The 23,609-nt window shown below is 36.7% G+C and overlaps 1 non-coding gene across 1 annotated transcript; it reads left to right on the plus strand.

Moving 5' to 3' along the window:
- Positions 1-2,520: 2,520 nt before the first annotated feature.
- On the plus strand, positions 2,521-2,627 carry LOC121217025 (small nucleolar RNA R71). The gene has a single exon (XR_005913234.1). It is a non-coding gene; the product is annotated as a small nucleolar RNA R71 (small nucleolar RNA).
- The last annotated feature ends 20,982 nt before the right edge of the window (positions 2,628-23,609 follow it).

The following is a 23,609-nucleotide window of genomic DNA, read 5'->3' on the forward strand; positions in this document are numbered from 1 at the left end:
TCGGAACAGTGTTGTAGGCGGTGCACGGGCATGGCAGGTAGGGCGTGTGGAGTCGTAGAGGCTAGGATTAGGGATTTCTGGGGAGGGAAATGATGAATAGTGACGGGTTTATATAAACTTTGGGGCACATGGCCGTGGGCCACGCCCGTGTGTTTCACGATTTTAAATTTAGGCGTGTCTGACATTCACCCCACGCCCGTATATGATAGCCCATGTTCTTTTTGACAGTGTCAACCATGGGTGAATGACACGGGCATGTCTCACGCCCGTGTTGTTTTGGCAGTTTCGCCCACGGCCATGTCGCACGGCCATGACAACTTATCGCATCCCGTGTTAGAGAAAAACTTTTGCCCTATTTTCACACGGCTGTAGGCACGCCCGTGTACCTAGCCGTGTGGATGGGAAAACCCTGTGTTTCAGGACTCAGTTAGTCGGTTAGATGTGAAAAACTAGAATTCAAATAAATCATTACTGTTAGTGCTCGGGTTGCCTCCCGAGAAGTGTTTATTTATAGTCTAAGCTTGACTTACCTCTCTGGTGTGTGATCATGGTGGCTCGAGGAGTTTACACTCCTCATCCCTGCTATCAACTTCATCAATATAAGGTTTAAGATGCGTATTGTTTACCTTAAAAGTGCCAAATTTGGGATGAATTACCTCGACTGTACCATATGAAAAAATATTGAGTACCGTGAGAGGAATTTCTTCATTAGGTTCAAAAATGGCAATGCGAGGGCCTGTTGCATCTAGTAGTACTTTGTCTCCAACCTTAAGTTGATTTGGTGCGTCATTGACCTCGTCATGGCGTGGTTTTGGTTTATCATGTGTCCTCGGTCTATGTGTTTGCCATTTATCCAGTTCCTCAATTTGTAGCCTTCGTTCTTCATGGATTGGTCCTTTGTTGTTGTTTGAACACGGCTCATATGTGTTCTTCGAAACTGTTTCCTGCACAGAGGGTTTCACCACATGATCAGTACTAGTAGAATGATTTATACAACCACCTTCGATTTTTGATGTGTTACTCAAATTACGAGCTTGAAGGGTGATTGTTTCGTCTCCCACACAAAGTGTGAGTTCACCTGTACCAGCATCAATAATGTTCTAGCAGTCACTAAAAAGGGTCGTCCTAAAATCAAAGGTGTGTTACTATCCTCTTCCATGTCTAGAACAACAAAGTCTACTGGGTATATAAATTTATCGATCTTAACAAGAACATCTTCAATGATACCCCTAGGAAATCTAATGGTTTTATCAACCAATTGAATGCTCATCCTAGTTTGTTTGGGTTTCCCAAGACCTAGCTGTTTAAACATTTTATAAGGCATAACATTAATGCTTGCCTCTAAGTCAGCCAATGCATTATGAACATCTAAACTACCAATTAAACAAGGAATAGTAAAACTCCCTGGATCTTTCAATTTTCTTGGGTAGCTTATTCTGTAATATGGCTGAGCAAACTACATTCAACTCCACATGCGACGCCTCATCCAACTTTCGTTTGTTTGCTAGAACCTCTCTTAAAAATTTGACTGCGTTTGGCATCTGTGAGAGAGCTTCGATAAACGGTAAGTTAATATATAATTTCTTTAATAGTTTAAGGAATTTACTGAATTGTTTATCTGTACGGTCTTTCCTTGTCGCATTGGGGTATGACACCCCTGGTTTGTACTCTTTACTTACTGTTTTTTGCTCACTCTGGACTACCTCACCTTTATCTTAACTTACCACAATGCCTTGCCTCAGTTCTGATACTGGCTCAACTAACCCTTCCTTGTCATGAGTGGTAATCACATTGAGTTGTTCCCCTGGGTTAGATTCCGTGTTACTTGGAAAACTACCTTGTGGTCATTCAGAAATTAGTTTGGCAAGTTAGCCTATCTGAGTTTCGAGCCCTTGGATTGGCGCTTGTTGATGCTTAAGGGTTGTCTCGGTATTCTGGAAATGAGTTTCTAACACCGAGATGAATTTTGTTAGCATCTCCTCAAGGTTTGGATTTTTCTCTTGTTGAAAGGGTGGCTGTTGGTAGCCTAGAGGTGGTGGTCTCTGATTCCCTTGGCCTCCCCATGAGAAATTTGGGTGGTTCCTCCAACCTGCATTGTAAGTATTACTATAATAATTATTTTGAAATCGAGGATTATTACCCATGTAATTTAACTGCTCGTTCTCCATGTTGTGGCCATAGGGTGGGTATTCTGAATTGCTTGATCCACCTCCACTTGCTTCGCACTGCATTACTGGGTGAACCTGTGAAGAACTAAGAAAACCATCAATTTTCTTATTCAAGAGTTCTACCTGATTAGAGAGCATGGTGACTGAATCGACGTTATAAATGCCGGCTGCTTTTGTTGGCTTTGTCCTCATGACTTGCCACTGATAATTATTTAGTGACATCTCTTCTATAAATTCATAAGCATCTTCAGGTGTTTTATTATTGATGGTTCCACCCATGGCTGCATTGATCATCTATCGAGTCGAAGGATTCAGGCCATTATGAAACGTTTGAACCTATAGCCAAAGTAGTAACCCATGGTGAGGGCACCTTCTTAAAAGGTCCTTGTATCTCTCCCATGCATCATAGAGTGTTTCTAAATCCATCTGCACAAAAGAAGAGATATCATTGCGTAATTTGACTGTTTTAGCCGGCGAAAAATATTTTAATAAAAACTTTTCCGTCATTTGTTCCTAAGTAGTGATTGATCCTCGTGGTAACGAGTTCAACCATTGTTTAGCCTTATTTCTCAATGAAAAGGGAAACAACCAAACGCGAATGGCGTCATCAGAAACGCCATTGATTTTAAAAGTGTCACAAAACTCTAAGAAATTTTCCAAGTGAGCGTTGGGATCCTCGTCCTGTAAACCATAAAAATGAACAAACTGTTGGATCATTTGAATTGTGTTAGGTTTCAGTTCAAAATTATTTGCAGTAATAGTAGGCCTAACTATGCTCGATTCAGTTCCTGTTAAAGAAGGTTTATCATAATCATACATAGTGCGCGGAGCAGGATTCTGATTAATAGCAATCATAGAAGGTAGCAGATTTTCTTGGTTTTCAGCCATCTCCTCGGTTGTGGTAGAAGTATCGTCATCTTGCTTTTCCTCTGTGTATCGTAAGCTTTGCCTTATTTCTCTTGGGTTTCTGCGAACTGTGCAATCGATCTCATTATCAAAAAGTAATGGTCCTGACGGGTTTCTTCTGGTCATAAACTAGAAAAACCTGTCAGAAGAGAATAAATGAATAATTAGAAAAGAAAATAAAAATTTAAATTGCAATAAAAGTAAAATGGCTAGAGTAATAAAAATCGAGTGTTCCTAATATCCTAGTTCCCCAGCAACGGTGCCAAAATACGTGATATTCGCGACAGGTTTTAAATATTTATAATTAATCGTTCTTGAAACTAACTATTATCAAGATGAAGGCAAGTGTACCTATCGAACAGTAGTATAGCTTTAGCAAGACCGGATTGTTGAACCCAAAGGAACCAAGAGTACTAGGAATTACCTTATTTTTATTATCTAGCCTAAAAATTAAGGGATTTGGTTATCTAAACTAATTACTAAACTAAGAGTGCACAGAGAGAAATTGGGGAAAAGCTTTTGGGAAAATTCGATTGATTAAGACAATACCTAAGGAAAAATCCACCTAGACTTCACTTGTTATTTGACTTTGAATCAGACGATTTATTCATTTGACTTAATCTGTAGAAATCCCTATGTTATATTATTATCTTGACTTGATCCGTAGAAATCCCTAAGTTATATTATTATCTCGAAACTAATAACGTTTAACCCTAGGTTGATTAATTGAAATCTCTTTCTAATTAACGCCCTAGTGTTGCATTAACTCGATCTATGGATCCCCTTATTAGGTTTCACCCTAATCCGGCAAAATCTTATCACCTTATTTCCAGGCGTGCAATCAACTCCACTTAATTATGACAAATTTACTCTTAGATAGGGTCTATTCCTCCTCTGAATAAGAGCATTAACTCAAATCAATATCCTGGAATATTAAAACAAGAATTAAGAACACATAATTAAGAACAAGTCAAATATTTATCATACAATTCAGATAATAATAACAAGATCTGTCTTAGGTTTCATTCGCTTAGATATTTAAGGGGTTTAGTTCATACTTATGAAAGAAAACATCTCAAAAGCATAAAGATAACAAAACATAAGAAAACCCAAAACTCCTGAAGGAACTTGAAGGGAGATCTTCAGTCTTGATGATGAATCTGGCTTCTTAGATGGATCAATTGGCTTTGCTTGATTAATTCCCTACTTCCTACTCCACGTCCTCTTCCTAAGTGCCTCCTCAGGTGTTTAAATAGGCTTTATAATTCCTAAGAGCCCTCAAAATTGGCCTTTTTCGAATAGGGTTATACTTGGGCTTGGCAAGGACACGCCCGTGTGACACACCCGTGTGAGGAAGCCCAGGCTTTGTTGATTTCCCATGTGGGTCCATTTTCTCTATTTTCAGCCCGTTTCTCACTCTTTTTACTCTCCTATGCTCACTTAAGTATAAAACATGAAATTAAAGAATTAGGAGCATCAAATTCACCAAATCTAAGGAGAAACCACCCATAAATGTGCTAAGCATGAGATAAAAACATGTATAAATTATGGTTTATCAATATTCAATAATATTTCATTAAACATTTAAGTAATGACAATTCCATCATTTAATTTAAGTTACAAAAATTTATCAAATGCACATCTGTATACAAATATTATTGTATATATTATTTATTAAATAACCACTTTACTATCAATACATACTCAACACGTATTCAATATTTAATTTAATCAATTGTATCTATTTTACAGATCATATATGCATGACAAATGCATATGCACCCCCAAGACAAACAGAAACATAATAACAAATATTATTCTACTTTACTCATATATCAACCATAGTATAAGTGCATCTATACATATACATATATAAGTTCAACTAACAAAGCATATCTAATTAAATTAACATTTATCTTTTGCCATGATAAACAAATTATAATTTGTACATATCATTATTCCAAACCATATGGGATTACCGAATAAACCATTTGCATGTATCTTACTTGTCATCTAACTAGTAGGTGATATACTTGGTACAATTAACAACCATCATATATTATTAGCCGAGATATATAACAACTTAATAAACATTTTATAAAGTGAATATAAACTTAACATGAGTTTAATCTAAGACCAAATAACAACACATCCATTATCAATATAAACTGCCACAATTCACATAAAAAAATATATGTATATGTGCCGATCTAATAATCATTTATACTTAATACCTCCAGCTATCATTTAACCAAAATACATGCCAACCAAAAGAGGTTATTACTATCATTACAAGTCATAATCGTAGCATTTCAACCAAAGGTAACATATCAAATATATTTTTATACTTACCAATGTGTCATGGCTAAATCATTCGCACTACCACCAGTCCACAAATCAATTTCAACGCACAAAAAAATATATATCACTAATAACATTCAACCATAGCACCTAGTATTATAATTAAAATGAACACAAACCATAATTAAGCATAACCGATTTCAAGCAAGGTAGTTAAGCCATTTTCGCATGGCCAATATACATTCATTTCCAAAATAACTAACCCCAAAACCAGCCTATACATGCCATAATTTAAATTTAGCTTAAAGGTACCAAAACAATAGACAGTGTGATGAACTTGGCTGACAATCCCCGAGCTTGTAGCTTGACCTCAAAATCTATAAAACAAAGTAAACATAGCAAACAGAGTAAGCTATCAAAGCTTAGTAAGTTATAAGCAAATAAACAACTCAATATCATAATTGACTCATATTAACTAAACGAAATGCATTAACATTTTCATGCTTGACCTCAAACTTATAAATTCTATATACAATACATTTCTCATAGGCTATTATCCACCTAAGCCGAATACACATGTAATCATTCAACACCTTATAAATCAACTTCCAACAACGTAGACATAATAAACTACACATCCATTTACTCTTTTATACAACTTAAGAATCATCAAATGACATCTTATGTATAATTAATACCTAAGTAGCTGAATACACAAATTATATATACACATATTAAGTAACATTTCAATATTACACAAATTATTCATTCACAAGCCGAATACACATACCAAATATACATGGATTCTTTATTTGCTTTGTACATGATTTACAGCGCATAACTATAGTACTTCCTTACCTTATCTTAAGTAGATATCAAGTTAACTCATACCTAACCATTTAAATCGTATTAAACAATCCATACACGATTTACCTTTGCCTTATAAACCATTCAGAATTGGATAGGACACTCGGATAATCACTTAAATCATACAATGCTAACATCCCAGACGTGGTCTTACATGTAGCCACATATCGATGCCACTGTCCCAGACAGGTTCTTACTCGTAAACATATACCAGAATCACAAATCGATGCCATAGACTTACTCGCACAGATATATCAGAATCCTATGTCATGACATACGTATCCTAGCTATTCCTAAGGTTCATACGAGGCTTTCAAATGTCGTATCTCGGTCGAATCGATCTCAAAAATGTAGTAGCCACATTTAATCATATTCAACCATAGTATATTTAAATTCCAACATTTCATAACAGCATAAAAATATAACATTAAATTACCAATAAACACGTCTATTTGCTTATAAACTTACCTCGGATGATACAAAACGGAATCGAATAGCTAGTCGACAACTTTCGTTTTTCCCCGATCCAAATCCGATTTCTTTGGTTCTTGATCTAAACATATTCAAATTAAGCTCATTCAAACATATTTTCATTCAATTTAGGCCAAAAAACACATAAATGAGAAAAATACCATTTTACCCCTGACATTTACAATTTTTACAATGTAGTCTCTATTGCACAAAACACAAGATACACAAAATTTCCCTATACTTATGTTGGGCTGAATTTTACCCACTCTCAAATAAGTCCACATGTTTAATTTATTTCACATTTTAGTCCCTCAAATTATTATTTTTGCAATTAAGTCCTAATTACTCAAAATCATCAAAAATTCCAATACAAAACATGCTAATCTAAAACGTATCTTCCATTTTCATCATCAAACAACAAAAACCACAAGCTATCGACAATGGCACAACTGAAAATATTCATCAAAATAAAAAATTCAAGTATGGGTTTTGTAGTACTCGAAGCAACGATCTCAAAAACGTAGAAATTATCAAAACTGAGTTGAACCCTTACCTGGATTAAGCTTTAAAGATGGCTGAACCCTAACCTTTGTTATTTATTTTTCTTTTTATCTAGTTTCGATCAAGAGAGAATGATAAAACATAGTTTATTTTATGTTATTATAACATATATTAAGTTTAATATTTAAATTACTTTTATATCCTTAATGGTTTAATATAAAAACCAAATAATATAAGTCTTAAACTGTCCCACTAATATTTTATGGGATATTTACAACATAAATGCCCCAACTTAGAAAGCCACTAACTATTTGGCCCTTATACTTTAAACTATCAAATTTTAAATTTGCGCGATTAAGTCCTTTTATTTAATCGGACACCTAAACGACAAAATTAAATCACGAAAACTTCTCAGACATAAATTCACACAAAATAAACATACAATATAATTTTTAAATATTTTTCTAACTCAAATTCGTGGTCCCAAAACTGCCGTTTCGATTAGAGTCTAAATCGGGCTGTTATATCGTGCACAGTAATGCCCTATACTTTGTCCCGGTCTCGGGTACGGGTAAGGGGTGTTACATTTAGTGGTATCAAAGCTATGGTTTAGTCAGTTCTAGGACTAACATAGCATATGTCGAGTATATCTATGCATGCCATTATACAAGTTATGATAGTGTGACATCTCCTAACCATTTTTAATTGTATTTGAATATAGTAAATGTCTTCCAATCAAGCTAAAGATGAGTCTGAGGGAGCCAAGAGCCATGCTCCAACTTCCGTTCAATAAGCTACTGCTTGTAGTAGTAGAAGGCCTATGTCTGAAGCCTGAGAAGGAGCTGCCTTCTTTGAGATGATGGATGAATGGTTTGGGGATTATTTGAGAAACTGCCCCAATATACCATGAATTCCTCAACCCCTTGGTCGAATGAAGGAAAAGTGCCACAAGGTGCGGTACCCGTTAGAATTGGTAAGTCCCCTGTGGACAAACTTAGGAAATACGAAACCGAAGATTTAGGGCCACAATTGATGACGATCCGGAACGTGTTGAATTTTGGCTTGAGAATACCATGAGAGTTCTCGATGAACTGTCACGTACTCCTGAGGAAAGTTTGAAATGTGTGGTGTCTCTATTGAAGGACACTACAAACCATTGGTGGAAGACCGTATCCTTAGTAGCACCGAGAGAGAGTATCACATGAGAATTATTCTAAGTAGAATTTAGGAAAAAGTATATCAACCAAAGGTTCTTGGACCACAAGTGGAAGGAGTTCCTGGAACTCAAACAAGGAAATAAAACCGTGTCAGAATATGAAAGAGTGTTCGTGAGACTAAGTCAGTATGCAAGTGAGTGGGTCTAATCAAAGGTGAAAATGTGTAATCGCTTCGAAGAAGTTCTGAATGAAGAAATCAAACTGTTAATCGAGATTCTTGAAATAAGGGAGTTGGCTACGTTAGCCGATCGAGCCAAGAAGGCTAAGGAACTGAATAATGAAAGAAAGTGAGTAAAGAGAAAAGCTAGAGCTTCGAGTAAGAGATCTAGCGACAAAACGCACTCCTTTCCTATGAAGAAATTGAAGAGTCAACAAGAATGCTCCACTGCATCGGTGGGATATTAGGGAAAAACAAGAAGCTTTAAATGACACAACCCAATGTCTTCCTCCTCTAAGGTAACTAGTGTGGGGAGTATACATGATCAAAAGTTGAGATGTAAAAGTTGCAACAAGTTTCATTTTGAGGAATGTTGAATGAAGAGCAGGGCATGTTTTAGATGTGGTTTCCTTGACCACTTCCTTAAAGAGTTCCCGGAATGAGTCGATAAAGAGGTGGATTTAGCCCCAAAGCCTAATGTTCCTAATCCTCAAGGTAGACCACCACGACATCCTGGAAGTGCAAGTGGTAGTTGAAATGCTGTCAATGATACGACTGCAAAATTTGAGGCTCAAGCCCCGACAAGGACTTATGCGATACGTGCTAAAGAGGAAGCTTCAACTCTCGATGTCATTACGGGTACATTTTCACTTCATAATACTCATGTCATTGCCTTAATTGATCTGGGATCAACCCGTTCCTACATATGCATCTAGTATGAACATGTTTGTGGAATCAACGAAGTTTGTAATTAAGGTGTCGAACCCTCTAGGCAAGTCAGTATTAGTAGATAAAGTTTGTAAGAATTGTCCTTTGATGATTCAAGGACATTGTTTTCAGCAAATCTTATGCTTTTTCCATTTGACGAATTTGATGTAATACTTGGTATGGATTGGTTAACAGTCCGTGATCTGCGGTAGCAAGTACATGGAACTAAAACGTTCAGATGGTGACATTCTCTAGGTTGATTCGAATGAGTTGAACACACTGCCGACTGTGATTACTTCAATGATGGTTCAAAGGTATATGAGGAAAAGATATGAAGCTTACCTTTCGTTCATATTGAATACTAAAGAATCTGAATTGAAGATTGAGTCAGTACAGATAGTCTGTGTTCCCAGAAGAGTTACCAGGGTTACCTCCTGTTAGAGAGGTGGAATTCGGTATTGAGCTAGTACCAGAACGATGCCCATTTCTATTGCTCCGTATAAAATGGCCCCTACTAAGTTGAAGGAGTTAAAATCACTGTTACAAGAATTGACTGACAAGGGTTTTGTAAGACCGAGCTCTTCACCTTGGGGTGCTCCCGTTTTATTCGTGAAAAAGAAGGATGGATCGATGAGGTTGTGCATAGACTATCGGCAGCTCAATAAGGTGACTATTAAGAATAAGTATCCCTTGCCAAGTATTGACGACTTGTTCGATCAGTTGATGGGAGCTACCGTATTTTTAAAAATAAATTTGAGATCCAGTTACTACCAGTTACGAGTTAAGGAGGTAGATGTGCCTGAGGCTGGCTTCAGGACAAGGTACGACCACTACGAGTTCCTTGTCATTCCTTTTGGTCTAGCAATCGCCCCAGCTGCGTTTATGGATTTAATGAATTGTGTATTCCGACCGTACTTGGAGAAGTTTGTAGTAGTATTCATAGATGATATTTTGATCTATTCCCGGAATGAGTCCGAACATGCTGAACATTTAAGGACTATTTTACAGACTTTACGGGATAGGCAACTCTATGCTAAGTTTAGCAAGAGTGAGTTTTGGCTTCAAGAAGTCAGATTTCTCGGTCATATTGTGTCAGGTGATGGCATCCGAGTTGATCCGAATAAAATTTCTGCTATTGTTGAGTGGAAGCCGCCAAAGAATGTAACAGAGGTTAGAAGCCTTTTGGGTTTAGCGGATTATTACCGATGCTTTGTGAAAGGATTTTCAATGAATGTAACTCCCTTGACAAGGTTACTGCAAAAAGATGTTAAGTTTGAATGGTCGAAAAAATGTCAGCAAAGTTTCGATAAATTAAAGACATTACTGACAGAAACTCTAATTTTGGTACAACCTGAATCGGGAAAAGAATTTGTGATGTACAGTGATGCATCCTTAAATGGAATTGGTTGTGTACTTATGCAAGAGGGAAAAGTGATAGCTTATGCCTCGAGGCAATTGAAACCATACTAGAAAAATTATCCGACTCATGACTTAGAGCTAGCTACTATTGTATTTGCCTTAAAAATTTGGAGACACTATTTGTATGATGAAACTTGCTGTGTATTCACTGATCACAAGAGTCTGAAATACTTGATGACTCAAAAACAATTGAATCTGAGACAGCGAAAGTGGCTAGAATTGATTAAGGATTATGAGCTTGTGATTGATTACCATCCTGGTAAGGCGAATATAGTTGCCGACGCGTTGAGCAGAAAGTCCTTGCTTGCTCTGAAGGTTATGAACACGCATTTGGTGTTATCTGATGATGGTTTAGTTTTGACAGAGTTGAGAGCCAGACTGATATTTCTCCAAGAGGTTTGCGCAGCTCAGATCAATGATAGTGACTTGCAAGTCAAAAGAGCACAATGTGAAATGGGAGTCGAATCAGATTTTCGGATTGATTCCAATGGTTGTGTAATGTTTCGAGATAGGGTCCGTGTACCCAAAGATATGTGCTTATTTAGAAAATTTTGCAAGAAGCACATGATAGTCGTCTATCAATTCACCCGAGAAGTACCAAGATGTACAATGATTTAAAGACCATGTACTAGTGGAATGGTATGAAAAGAGATATCTCTGAATTTGTGTCGAAATGCTTGATATGCCAGCAAGTCAAGGTTGAACACCAAGTGCCTTCTGGTTTATTACAGCCTATGATGTTCCTGAATAGAAATGGGATAGGATCACCATGGATTTTGTGACTGGGCTATCATTAACCCCGAAAAAGAAAGATGTTGTTTGGGTTGTAGTGGATAGACTAACGAAGTCGGCTCACTTTATTCCTGTATGAACAGATTACTCTCTTGATAGATTGGCTGACTTATACATATCTGAGATTGTGAGGTTACATGGAGTACCATTGTCAATCATTTCAGATAGAGACCCGAGATTCACTTTGAGATTTTAGAAGAAAGTACAAGAAGCCTTGGGTACAAAGTTGAGTTTTAGTACGGCGTTCCACCCACAGACCGATGGTCAGTCTGAGCAGATGATTTAGACCCTTGAGGATATGTTACGATGCTGCGTTCTTGAATTTCAGGGTAGTTGGGAAAAATATTTACCATTGTTAGAGTTCGCCTACAATAAAAGTTTCCAGATGAGTTTAAAGATGGCACCTTATGAGGTGTTATATGGCCGGAAGTGTAACGCCCCGTACCCGATACCATTGCCGGAGTCGAACACGAGGTGTTAATAGACTTAATTCATTACTTAAACAGCTCATACAATTCATTTTAAAATTTTCAGACAAGCTGGCTAACTGCATCACTGTCGATTTAAAAATCATATCTCGAGTTACGAAACTCGAAATCCAATTCCGTAAATTTTTCCTGAAACTAGACTCATATATCTATCTACTAATTTTTTTCTAGAATTTTTTTTGTCATGCCAATTAGTACAGTTTATTAGTTAAAGTCTCCCCTGTTTCAGGGTTCGACTACTCTGACCTCTGTGTATTACGAATCAGATATCTCCCTCTACAGAGCTTCAATGACTATGCCGTTTGTCTCTAATAAAACTAGACTCAATAAGGAATCTGTAAATATAAAGCATGACTTCTAATTATCTTTGTAAAATTTATGGTGAATTTACAAAGTCAGAATAGGGGATCCAGAAATCGCTCTGGCCCTATTTCACAAAAATTTAAACATCTCATAAAATATAACTCATATACCTGTTTTGTTCCATCCATATGAAAATAGACTCATAATTCTTCAATTCCATATATTATTCATCATCTAATTGTATCTCTACTATTTTTAGTGATTTTTCAAACTCACATCACTGGTGCTGTCTGAATCTATTTTATAGTAAATTTTACCTATTTCATGGTTTCCATGGATTAGCTACCAATTTAGCATACATAACACCAAATATGATCATGATTAGCCATTCCAATTGCTAATCATTACCAAGCATTTCCATACCACTCAATAACCATATCATACGACCATATATACAAAATGATTATAATGCTATACATGCCATACTCAAAATATACAAGCCATTATGCCAAGATGGTATACGGATAGTGTGAGCGAGCCTTCGACCGTTCCCGATTTCCGAGCTGGCTTGTCAAAACTACAAGGAATGAAAAGGAGGGAGTAAGCATAAATGCTTAATAAGTTCACATGCAAATAGCAAGTAACATAACCATATAAGCAAACATAAAACATCATTTGCATAATCATCACCAAGACATTCATATCACATTTTCATTTATCATCTTACCATATTGTTGTTATATTGATTTTTCAACCCGAGGGTTAAGTACATACCTGTTCAAAGTATCCATTTCACAACACTTACCAATACGTCCCTTTCATCTTGAGTATTCCTCCATTTCAGTAGAACTTTACCCATTGAACACATCGGAATATAATTCGGATACATGGAAAGTTTGCACATAAGTGCCACATATGTAGCCAAGCTACCATGTAACCCGCCCATAAGTGAACTCGGACTCAACTCAACGAGCTCGGGCGTTCGCATCCATAAGTGAACTCAGACTCAACTCAACGAGCTCGGATGCCTAGTTACATCTCTCGAACTCGGACTCAACTCAACGAGTTCGGACATTCGCATCCATAAGTGAACTCGGACTCAACTCAACGAGTTCGGATGCTCAACCATCCTAGTGACATGTCACTTGTATCCTAATCTATTCCTAAGGTTCAAATGGGCTTTTCTCCTCGATCTCACATCTTTGCCGTCTTCCACGGAATATCGGAACCGATACTCGGTGATAGTTCATACTCATCAAGTAATTCACATAATTACATATTATTCAACAATAACCACAGAACATAACGTTTCATGATAATAATAAGCATCATATCATATAAACAACATTAAATTCCTTAAAACAACAATTATGTTACTACATTTACACATGAACTTACCTCGTATGCGAAAATGGCTACTTTTACCATTTCGTCCACAACTTAGTATTTTCCCCATTTTAGCCCGAATTTCAGTTTTCCTTGCTCTATCATTTAAAATATAGTCTAATTAGGACTCACATTATTCAAATTGACCCAAAATCATATTTTGGAAAAAATACAATTTTGCCCCTAAACTTTTGCATATTTACACTTTTGCCCCTAGGCTCGGGAATTAAACTTTATTCCTTATTCTTATGTTTCATAACATGCTGATCATTTTTCCCTTCTATGGCAACATCAAATTCTCACTCTAACATGTACTTATGACTATTAGGTATTTTTACCGATTAAGCCCTTTTGCTCATTTTCACTTAAAACCGAGTAGCACAAGTTGTCTAACATAATTTAAAACCTCATATTCTATCATAAAACACCAAAATACACAAATTTCACCTATGGGTATTTTTCCAAATATGAACCATAGGTTGAATTATTGCTAGCATAAGCTCAATTGAGCTACCGGGACTCCAAAAACGTAAAAATCATTAAAAACGGGGCTTGGAATCACTTACTATGGAGCTTGGAAGCTTGAAACAAACCCTAGCTATGAAGAACCCTTGAAATTTCGGCCTAATGAAGAAGATGGACAAAAATTGGCTTTTAATTTTGTTTTTAATTCATTTTAATAACTAAATGACCAAAATACCCTTACTGCTAAACTTTCCAAAAATTCCTTCCATGTCCTAATTTTGTCCATGAACTTAAAATTGGTCAAATTTCTATTTAAGACCTCCTCATTAATATTCCAAAACAATTTCATACCAAAAACTTCTAGAATGCAAGTTTTGCAACTTATTCGATTTAGTCCCTACTTTCAATTTAAGCACTTTAGGCATAGAATTTCATCACGAAATTTTCACACAATCATGCAATCATATCATAGACCTTAAAATAATCATAAAATAATTATTTCTATCTCGGATTTTGTGGTCACGAAACCACTATTCCGACTAGGCCCAAAATCAGGATATTACAGGAAGTGTCGGACTCCATTGTATTAGACGAAACTCAAGGAACACTAGATCCACGGGGTTGATATGATCAAGGAAACCGAAGAAAAGGTTAAAGTGATCCGCAATTGTTTAAAAGTGGGATCGGATAGGAAAAAGTCATATGCCGATTTAAAAAGGAAAGACATTGAGTTTCAAGTCAGAGATAAAGTATTCTTAAAAGTGTCTCCCTAGAAAAAGGTTTTGAGATTTGGCTAGAAAGGCAAATTGAGCCTGTGGTTTATTGGACCATATGAGATTACTGAACGAGTTGGGCCTTTAGCATACCGGTTAGCCTTGCCACCCGAAATGGAAAAGATTCATGATGTTTTCCATGTGTCTATGTGTGAGATATATATTAGATCCCTCACATGTGATTTAGCCGTCGGAAGTTGAGATTAGACCGGACATGACCTATAGTGAAGAACCGGTCAAAATTTTGGCTCGAGAAGTCAAACAAATAAGGAACAAGAATATAGCCTTGGTAAAAGTTCTATGGCACAGAAACGGAGTGGAAGAAGCCACATGGGAACCTGAAGAATCTATGAGAAGTCAATATTTGAACCTGTTTACTGGTAAGACTTTCGAGGATGAAAGTCCCTAAGAGGGGAGAAATGTAACATCCCAAAATTGGGTCTAGTCGGAACAGTGGTTTTTGGACCACAAATCCGATGTAAAAATATTTATTTTATGATTATTATGAGGCCTAGAATATGAAAGTAAGCACGTGTTAAAGTTTCATGAAGAAATTCTTAGTGTAAGGTGTCCAATTGAAAATTAGGGACCAAATTGAATAAATTACAAAAAGTGGATTCTAGAAGAAATTTGCATGAAATTTCTTTAGATTATTAATTAGAAGGTCTTAAAGAGTAATTTTCCCAATTTCTAAGTTTTTGGACAAAAATGGGCATGCATGGAAAATTCTGGAAGTTTAGTAAGGAAGGGCATTTTGGTCTTTTGACAATAAAATCAATAAAAAGGGAAAATGAAGGAAAAAATCAGCCATTCTTCTCCCTCTTGCTGCCGAAATTTCAAAGGACACCATAGCTGGGGTTTCTTCACTTTCCAAGCTCAATAGTAAGTGACTCATAGCCCCGTTTTTAATGTTCTTTATATTTTTGAGATCCTTGTAACATGTTCTCTCCATTTCTACCTATGCAAAATGACCGATGTGTAACATGTTTGTTTTTTTATGATTTATGGGGGGAAATGAAAGCTAGCTGTGTGTTAAACATCTTTTCCTAAGTGATTTTCATGAAAAGTCCCTAAAAGGGCCTTTTTGCAAAAGGTACAAAATATGTGGTAGAAATGTGAAATAGAGGAAAATGTGGACTAGTATGAGTTTATAATACGTTTTTCTAGGCTCGGGGAACTAAGGAATTGCATGTATTTTATTTTACAAGCCTAGGGACGAAGTTGTAAAATTTTGAAATGTTAGGGGCAAAATGGTCATTTTTCCCGGGGTAAATTTTAGGTCCGAAATAAATAACATGAGGTATTAATAATTTATTTTTATTGACATAGACTTGAGAAACCGATTTCAGAGATCATGGAAAACAGACAGTTTCGGAATAACTGAAATACAAAACCTAAGCAATTACCAAGTAAGTTCGTGTAACTTGAATGTAAACTATCTTTAAAATACATTAAAGATGTATGTACATGTATGAATTTTTGTATGACAACTCATGAAATATTAATGTTATGATGAAATGTCCCAGTTGAATAAAAGGGGATGTCTGGTGGATTACTCGAAAACAAAATAATGGTATAAAGGATCTAGCCCGGACGGATGATCCTATAGTGATCTAGCATTCTGAAGAATATGCGTGCTTTGACGGATTTAGCCCAGATGGGTAATCTGAATAGGATCTGAATTTAGCCTGGACTGGTAATTCAGACATGAACTCGTAAGAGTACATGTCATTGTAAGGGATTTAGCCTAGACTGGTAATCCTGACATTACTCTGTGAGTTATGTTGTGGGAGATTTAGCCTGTACTGGTAATCTTGCCATAAAAGTGAGGTTCACAGGAGTGTCTATTTAAAGGATCACTTGGTGATTTGATGGTAAATGAGATATCCATCGATATTCCAAGAAATTCGATGGGATTAAAATGTTAAATGGGAATAGACATGTTTGAATTGATGAGCTCATCTATGAAAGATGTTACTTTGTACTGGCATGAGACTAACTTGATGGTTAAGTACATGTGATAGGAAATTTTACTATGAAAGTTTGGCCTGAATGTCTTGTATGATTTCATGTTAAATACTGGTAAATTTACTTTTCCGTTATCTAGACTTACTAAGCATGTTAATGCATACCCCCTGTCCTTTCCCTGTATTACAGATCTCGTGGACTCGTGAAGATTGGAAGACGATTGGAGCATTGTCAACACTATTAACTTGTTTTGCTTTGGTATATAGATACTTTATTTTGTTTCAATGGCATGTATAGGTTTTGGTTATTTTGTGATATGTGTCATTGGTTGGCCTATGTTAGGGCTTAAATATTGAACTTATTTATTTATTTATTTTTTGTATATGGCCATAAGACATGGCTCATTTTGATGTAGGCTATGACCTACTAATTATGTTCTTTTATGGATAAATGTTCTAGTGATGATCAAATGTGGTATCTTATAAATGGAAAGGTGGCCAAATCACTTTGGATGGCTAGGTCATAATTGGTAATGAGTTATAACAATGAGCCAAGTCTAAATGTGTTCTTGAATAAGATGTAAATCCCAAATACAAAGAGGATAAATTAGCATGTACATAACCGATAAGATGAGGTTAACATGCAATAGACAATTTATGGTAATACTTGGGCATATTTAGACCATGTTAATCTTCATTGAGATTCACTAATATGAGTGGTTATTGAGGGTGACCATGGGCTTAGATTTGTAGCCTCCAAAAGGGTCCACACAGATAGACACACGGGCGTGTGTCTAGGCCGTGTGTGACATACGATCAGCCCCACGGGCGTGTGGTATGGCCGTGTGTCCCCTGCACCTAAAATTTTTAGGTTAGAATGCATGGTAGTAAACACACGGGTAGAGACACAAGCGTGTGTCTCAACCGTGTGGAGGACACGGCTTAGCACACGGGCGTGTGTCCTGGCTGTGTGACCCTAAATGCATGATGATGTCATAAACAGCATGTTCAAGTTTTTGGGCACGGGTGACAGCATGGGAGTGTCTAGGCCGTGTGAAGTACACAGGCCAGGGACACGGGCGTGTGCTCGGCCGTGTGAAAACCCCTGTAGGTTCGAAATGAGAAATAAATTCAATTAATTCCATACGAGTAAGGGACACGGGCGTGTCCCAAAGCACACGGGCATTTCCCAAAGCACACGGGTGTGTGCATTGCCTCCACACGGGCGTGTGAGGCTTAACTTAGGAAATTTTCCAAAACCTTTCTTAAGTTCTCGGTTTAGTCCTGGACCATTCTTAATGTATGTTTTTGGCCTCGTAGGTCCATACTAGGGATATTATAAATATGATTGATTGGTTTTAATTTGGAATAAAATTTTATAGCCTGAAAAATTTTCAAAAATGTCATGTTCGTGCACAGTAATGCCTTGTACCTTGTCTCGATCTCGGGCACGGGTAAGGGGTGTTACACAAATACTTCCCCTAGTCACAATATAAAATTTTCATTTATTTTGACTATCCAAACCGTAATCGAAATGTTGAAGCTGAACTGTAAAATGTATGCATCTAGTATAGATCTAAAGATTGTTTTGAATCTATCCATTGCTTGCCCTAAGATTTTAGTAATACCTTGCTGAAAATAAAATAATTGTATATAAATACTTAATACTTTATTCATTGGCAATGCTCGAAGAAGGAATAGTTGCTCAAAATCGGCCCAGGTAGTAATAGTGCTTAGAGGGAGTGTTTCCATCCACAATTTTTCCTTCCCCTCCAGCGCAAACGGAATCAGCAGCAATTTGATAGTTTCTGGTGGAATTCTTGCATAGCTAACAGTGTAGCATATATGAACAAATTTCCTCAAGAATGATATAGGATCTTTATTAGTATAATCGAAAAATCTGACATTACAAGTGATCCAGGTTAATAAAGTTGGATTTAGTTCAAAATGGGTATTGTGAATAGTAGGTCGATATATGTTAGGTTGCAACCAAGTTGTGTCGAATAACATCCCTAAAACCTGAATAATGTTAATGTGACACATTGTTAGAACAAATTGTATCTACAACTTAAAATTTTCCCTATTAATCTTTAAAATCCAAAAATTATAACTAACTTAGTGGTGTTGCCTCACAGACAAAAAAGCCAACAATTTGACTACCTACAGAAGTACTAACATCCATAGTGTGAATACTACAATAAAATAGAGAGTTATAAGGTGGTATCCACAAGTATATGGGTTGAGTTGTGGTATAAATTTTACAATGAAATAGGTGAGTACTTTGAGGATCATACCCTAGGGAGGCGAGTACTAAATCAATCTTAACCTAAATAATTAAAGATCTAATTAATACTTTAAGTTAGTTATAGGACAAGAGTAAAATAAGAAATATGTTTAGGGTTTGTAAAATAATAGAATAAACTAACATAAAATAAAAAGAATAAAAGTTTCAAGAGATAGAGATAGATAAAGTGAATCCAATCTGAGGATGGGTGATTAGCTTGCTTCGACAATCACAATTAACTGTCGTCTCAGGTTCCTCATCAACCAACTAGTTGCTACTCTAGCAGGATCTTCTGATCTTCAACTAACATAATGAGTCAGCAAGAACTACTTATCTTCTAACCTCACAGTCCAAACTGTCTTGGGGTAAAGAGGTTCACGAATGGGAAATACCAATTTTTGGTTAATTCCCACCTTGACAACTTCCCAGGATTATCGAGCCTATGATTTATTTCACGTTCTTCCTTTTCCAAATAGTTGATCCATTAAGTACCCCTACAAAGCAGTTAAGAGATCATGCCTCCACTCACTAATCCTACATAGAAGGACTAGTTCCTCATGGCTTTCATAAACAACATGAAAAGAATGGAAGAATTAATCATAGGGAATGAACTAAAATAGAGAGTTTAAGAAAGTATGATTGATATTGATGAATAGAGCAAATCCACATAAATTGATCTCCTTTACAATCAGATCTCTTAAAGAAAACAAATAAATTGAAATTATAAAATCCTAAGAAAGAAAGAGAACAAATCTAAACTTAATGAAAGAATCTAAGCTAATTGAATGATGTCCATAATGTGTGCCAAAGACGTCTATTTATAGCCTTCAAGTAGTCATGTCCATAGCACTAGGGTACCTGACATTCTTGAGCTTTAGGTTCGATTGTACAGACCAAAACACCTCTACTTTGTGTTTTAATCTTGTTACAAAGTTGATGTCGCGACACACTAGGACCTATGTCGTGACGAAGCAACCAGCATGTCCCTCTGTAGCCATCTTTAGGGGTATGTCCCGACACCTTTAGCCTGTGTCATGACATTGAAGGCAACTTCTCACTTTCTCTATTCATCTCTCTATGTTACAACATCGGATTCCCCATGTTGTGATATAACATCCAGTATTGACCCAAAATGCCCTTTAATAATCTCCTGCACACTCACAAAGTACGCTAGCTCCCTTTTAGGCCTCATTCGGCCTTTAAGGTTAACAAAAGACTCGATGTACACATTTTATTGAATGTAAATAAAACTAAAGAAACTAAATTAAAACATAATGAAAATGCTTGTATTCAAGCTCCTTAAATGTGAAAAGTAGTTTAATCTACTACACTGAGTTATGGTAGATCACCCTAAAAGATTCAATCTTCACATTTTATTAACTTAACAAAAACTTAGAAAAACATAATCAATACCTAATGAAAATGTTTTCTTTCAAGCTTCTAAAGCGCAGAAATTAGTTTAATTTACTACACCGAAATACGGCAGATCAAACTTCCCTACACTTAAGTCATTGATTATCCTCAAACAACATAAACAAAAATAAGAAATAGAAAAGACGTCCCTTGAGTAAATATCATACAAGTATTGGCTTTGGAGCACATGGCTAAGTATTTCATATTCACAAATAACTTTGACATGATGAATAACTGAGTTACCAATTTTGACCACAACATCTAAGTTCAGTAAATTACAATGAATACAAACATTAACGGTCCCACCTGTATGGATCCATCAATAAATCATAGTACTTTGATTACCAGATCAAAATACAAATGGTCATTTATGCGATTGTTCAATATAAATTACAATCATGCATGAGGATATTTAGGTCACATAGGACTTTTTGGCTTGTAACATTCTAAGGCTTAGGACATGTAACACTTCTAACCCGTATCTATCATCAGAATAGGGTTTTAGAGCATTACCGAAACTTTCAAAACATTTTTTAAATAATTTATGTAAATTATTATTTATTAATCAAGATCATACAAAACGTCCCTTAATTGGACCCTCAAGGCCCAATACGAGCAGTAGAATCAAGTTGGGACTTAATCGGGAGCTCTAAGAATTTTTCGCAGAATTACAAAAAAATTTCCAAGGTGAAGGGCTCACACGCTTGTGTGGTCCAAGGGACATGCCCGTGTGACCCTGAGACACACCCTTGCTACAGGCTGTGTTTGACCCCGTGTAACTTTCTAACTTGTGCACACGGTGTAATGCCCTAAAAATCCTGAAATCCTGAATTTTCTTTTTTTTTTCTGTTCTGATAAAAATGTGCTGGGTATTTTCAGTTAAGCAGGTAATAGTAGGTCTTGGATAAGGATTAAGTTTGAACTTAGAGGAAAATAAAATTATGTGTTAATAGGTAAAATGACCTTGTTGGCACCTAGTTGGGCTTTTAAATAAAGATAGGGGAAAATGACATCAAAAAGCCTTATGGAGGAGTGGCTAAGCGACGCCACTTAGGGTGTAGGGAGGTGGCATTAGTGGCTAGCAAGGGATCCAAGGTTCGAATCCTAGCTTAGTATTTTTAGGAGTTTAATTTTAGGCTTTCTAGAAGGTTGGAAGTGGCATGAAGATGGACTCCAAGGGGAGTGTTTAGTAGAGAAATTTGAAGAAAGGATCAAGGGGTTATTAGGGAGAAAAATGAGGAGATGAGAAGTGAGGAGCAAGTGGAGCTGAATTGGGAACTTGGGCTTGAGGAATTTGGCTATAGAGCTATATATAGGTGCCGAGTGAGAGGTTGTCATGCTAATGCTGAATTTCCCTTCACCCTATTACAGGAAACCCTCTTCTCTACAAGCCAAAAATGCTTTGTTTCTTTTTGTTCTTCCCTGTTCTGATTTCCATTCTTCCTCTACTTCATTGTTGACTTTTCTTTCTTTTCCTTTGGAGTCGAATAACCCTCTTTTTCCATATAAAATCGCAAAGGGCCGAACACCTCTTTGGCCGAATACCCTTGGTGCAATTACTACTCATTTTACTTCGGTCAAATCTAGTATAGGTGTTCGTTCTCCCAATCCGTTTTGGTAAGAATCTATTACGCTGTTCTTCCCTCACTTTTTATAATCAACTTTGGTAAGGAATTAGTATCGGGTCTCGGGTTTTAGCTCTCTGCTAAATTTCTCCTTAGGTGTTTTGCGGTTTGGTAAGTATTTCTCTCTTATTAGCTAAGGTTGGCCGAATGGTCTTAAGTGAAATAAGGGGGTGAATTATGTTGGATGTGAGTCCCCTAGTATTTGGGTTTTAATAAGTAAGATTAATGCAGATCTAGGGAGTACGTGATCAAGGAAAAGCTATTAGGGATTGTGTTCAAGATAAGGTTAAGGTGAGGTTTTGGTTTTTAGTAAAGATATGTATTAAACATGCGATTAATCGAAGGGTGATATCAATTGTAGGTTTGGGGCTAAAGAGATTACAGTAGGCTTGCTTACCAGGTATGTACTTACGCTGCACACACAAGGAGATCGGCAAAAGTCGAAATACCAAAAAGCTGAAAGTTTAGCTACGGTAGTCTTGCGAGTGTGCGAACATTCGTAAGGGGGAAACCAATAGGTTACCTGAGGCCCATGGGCGATTCCATGCAGTTGGATTGTGAATAGGCCAAATGGGCCGGAACGGGCTGAATGGGCTCGATGGGTTGTTGGGCCCATATTAGGCAAAATTTGATAAGCGATGCTATGTGATAGAAAATTTGTGTGTGAGCATGAATATAATGTGGTTTGGGTTGGATGGGCCAGAAAAATGAGATTGGGCCTAATGGGCCATAAGAATGTGAATTGGGCCTGATGGACTATATGAACGTGAATTAGGCTGGATAGGCCATATAAATGAGATTGGGCCTAATGGACCATATGCATGCATATAGAGGTTTTGGGCTTAGTCTGTGATGACTACATAAAACTTAATTAAATTGTTGAGACCGTGGACAAGTCATAGGGTTAAGGTGTGGCAACGGGTATATGCATGTCTAGGATTGGATCTAGGGAGAGCTTGGTACTTAAGTGGTCTTAATGACCCACCTCCTCTTCTCTAGAATCTTACCTGGTGCATAGTATTCATTCATCTTAGCTCATGGGATTTGTTAACGGGCCAAGGTAAGTGAAAACCGTAATAAGGGAAAAATTACTGAAATGCCCTTAACTGCAAAAATGATCAAAATACCCCTATGTGTTGAATGTAAGTTTTATGAATGAGACATGCATATCTGCTGCATACATATGAAATTCTGCTTAGGTTGCATATAGGATGGGGAATATGGAACAGAGGAAGTATATGAGGATCGCATGGTTGCTTGACAATCGTGGATCCACCAGTAGCTTTTAAGCCCAATATGTGAATGAAGGTAGTTCCGCAATCGGGTTACCATAGATGTGTATCGGTTGGGTAGGTCGATATTTATATCCCCACATGATGTGTCGGGGGACGAAGCTGG

The sequence above is a fragment of the Gossypium hirsutum genome, chromosome A02, assembly GCF_007990345.1.
Source record: "Gossypium hirsutum isolate 1008001.06 chromosome A02, Gossypium_hirsutum_v2.1, whole genome shotgun sequence".
Lineage (NCBI taxonomy): Eukaryota > Viridiplantae > Streptophyta > Magnoliopsida > Malvales > Malvaceae > Gossypium > Gossypium hirsutum.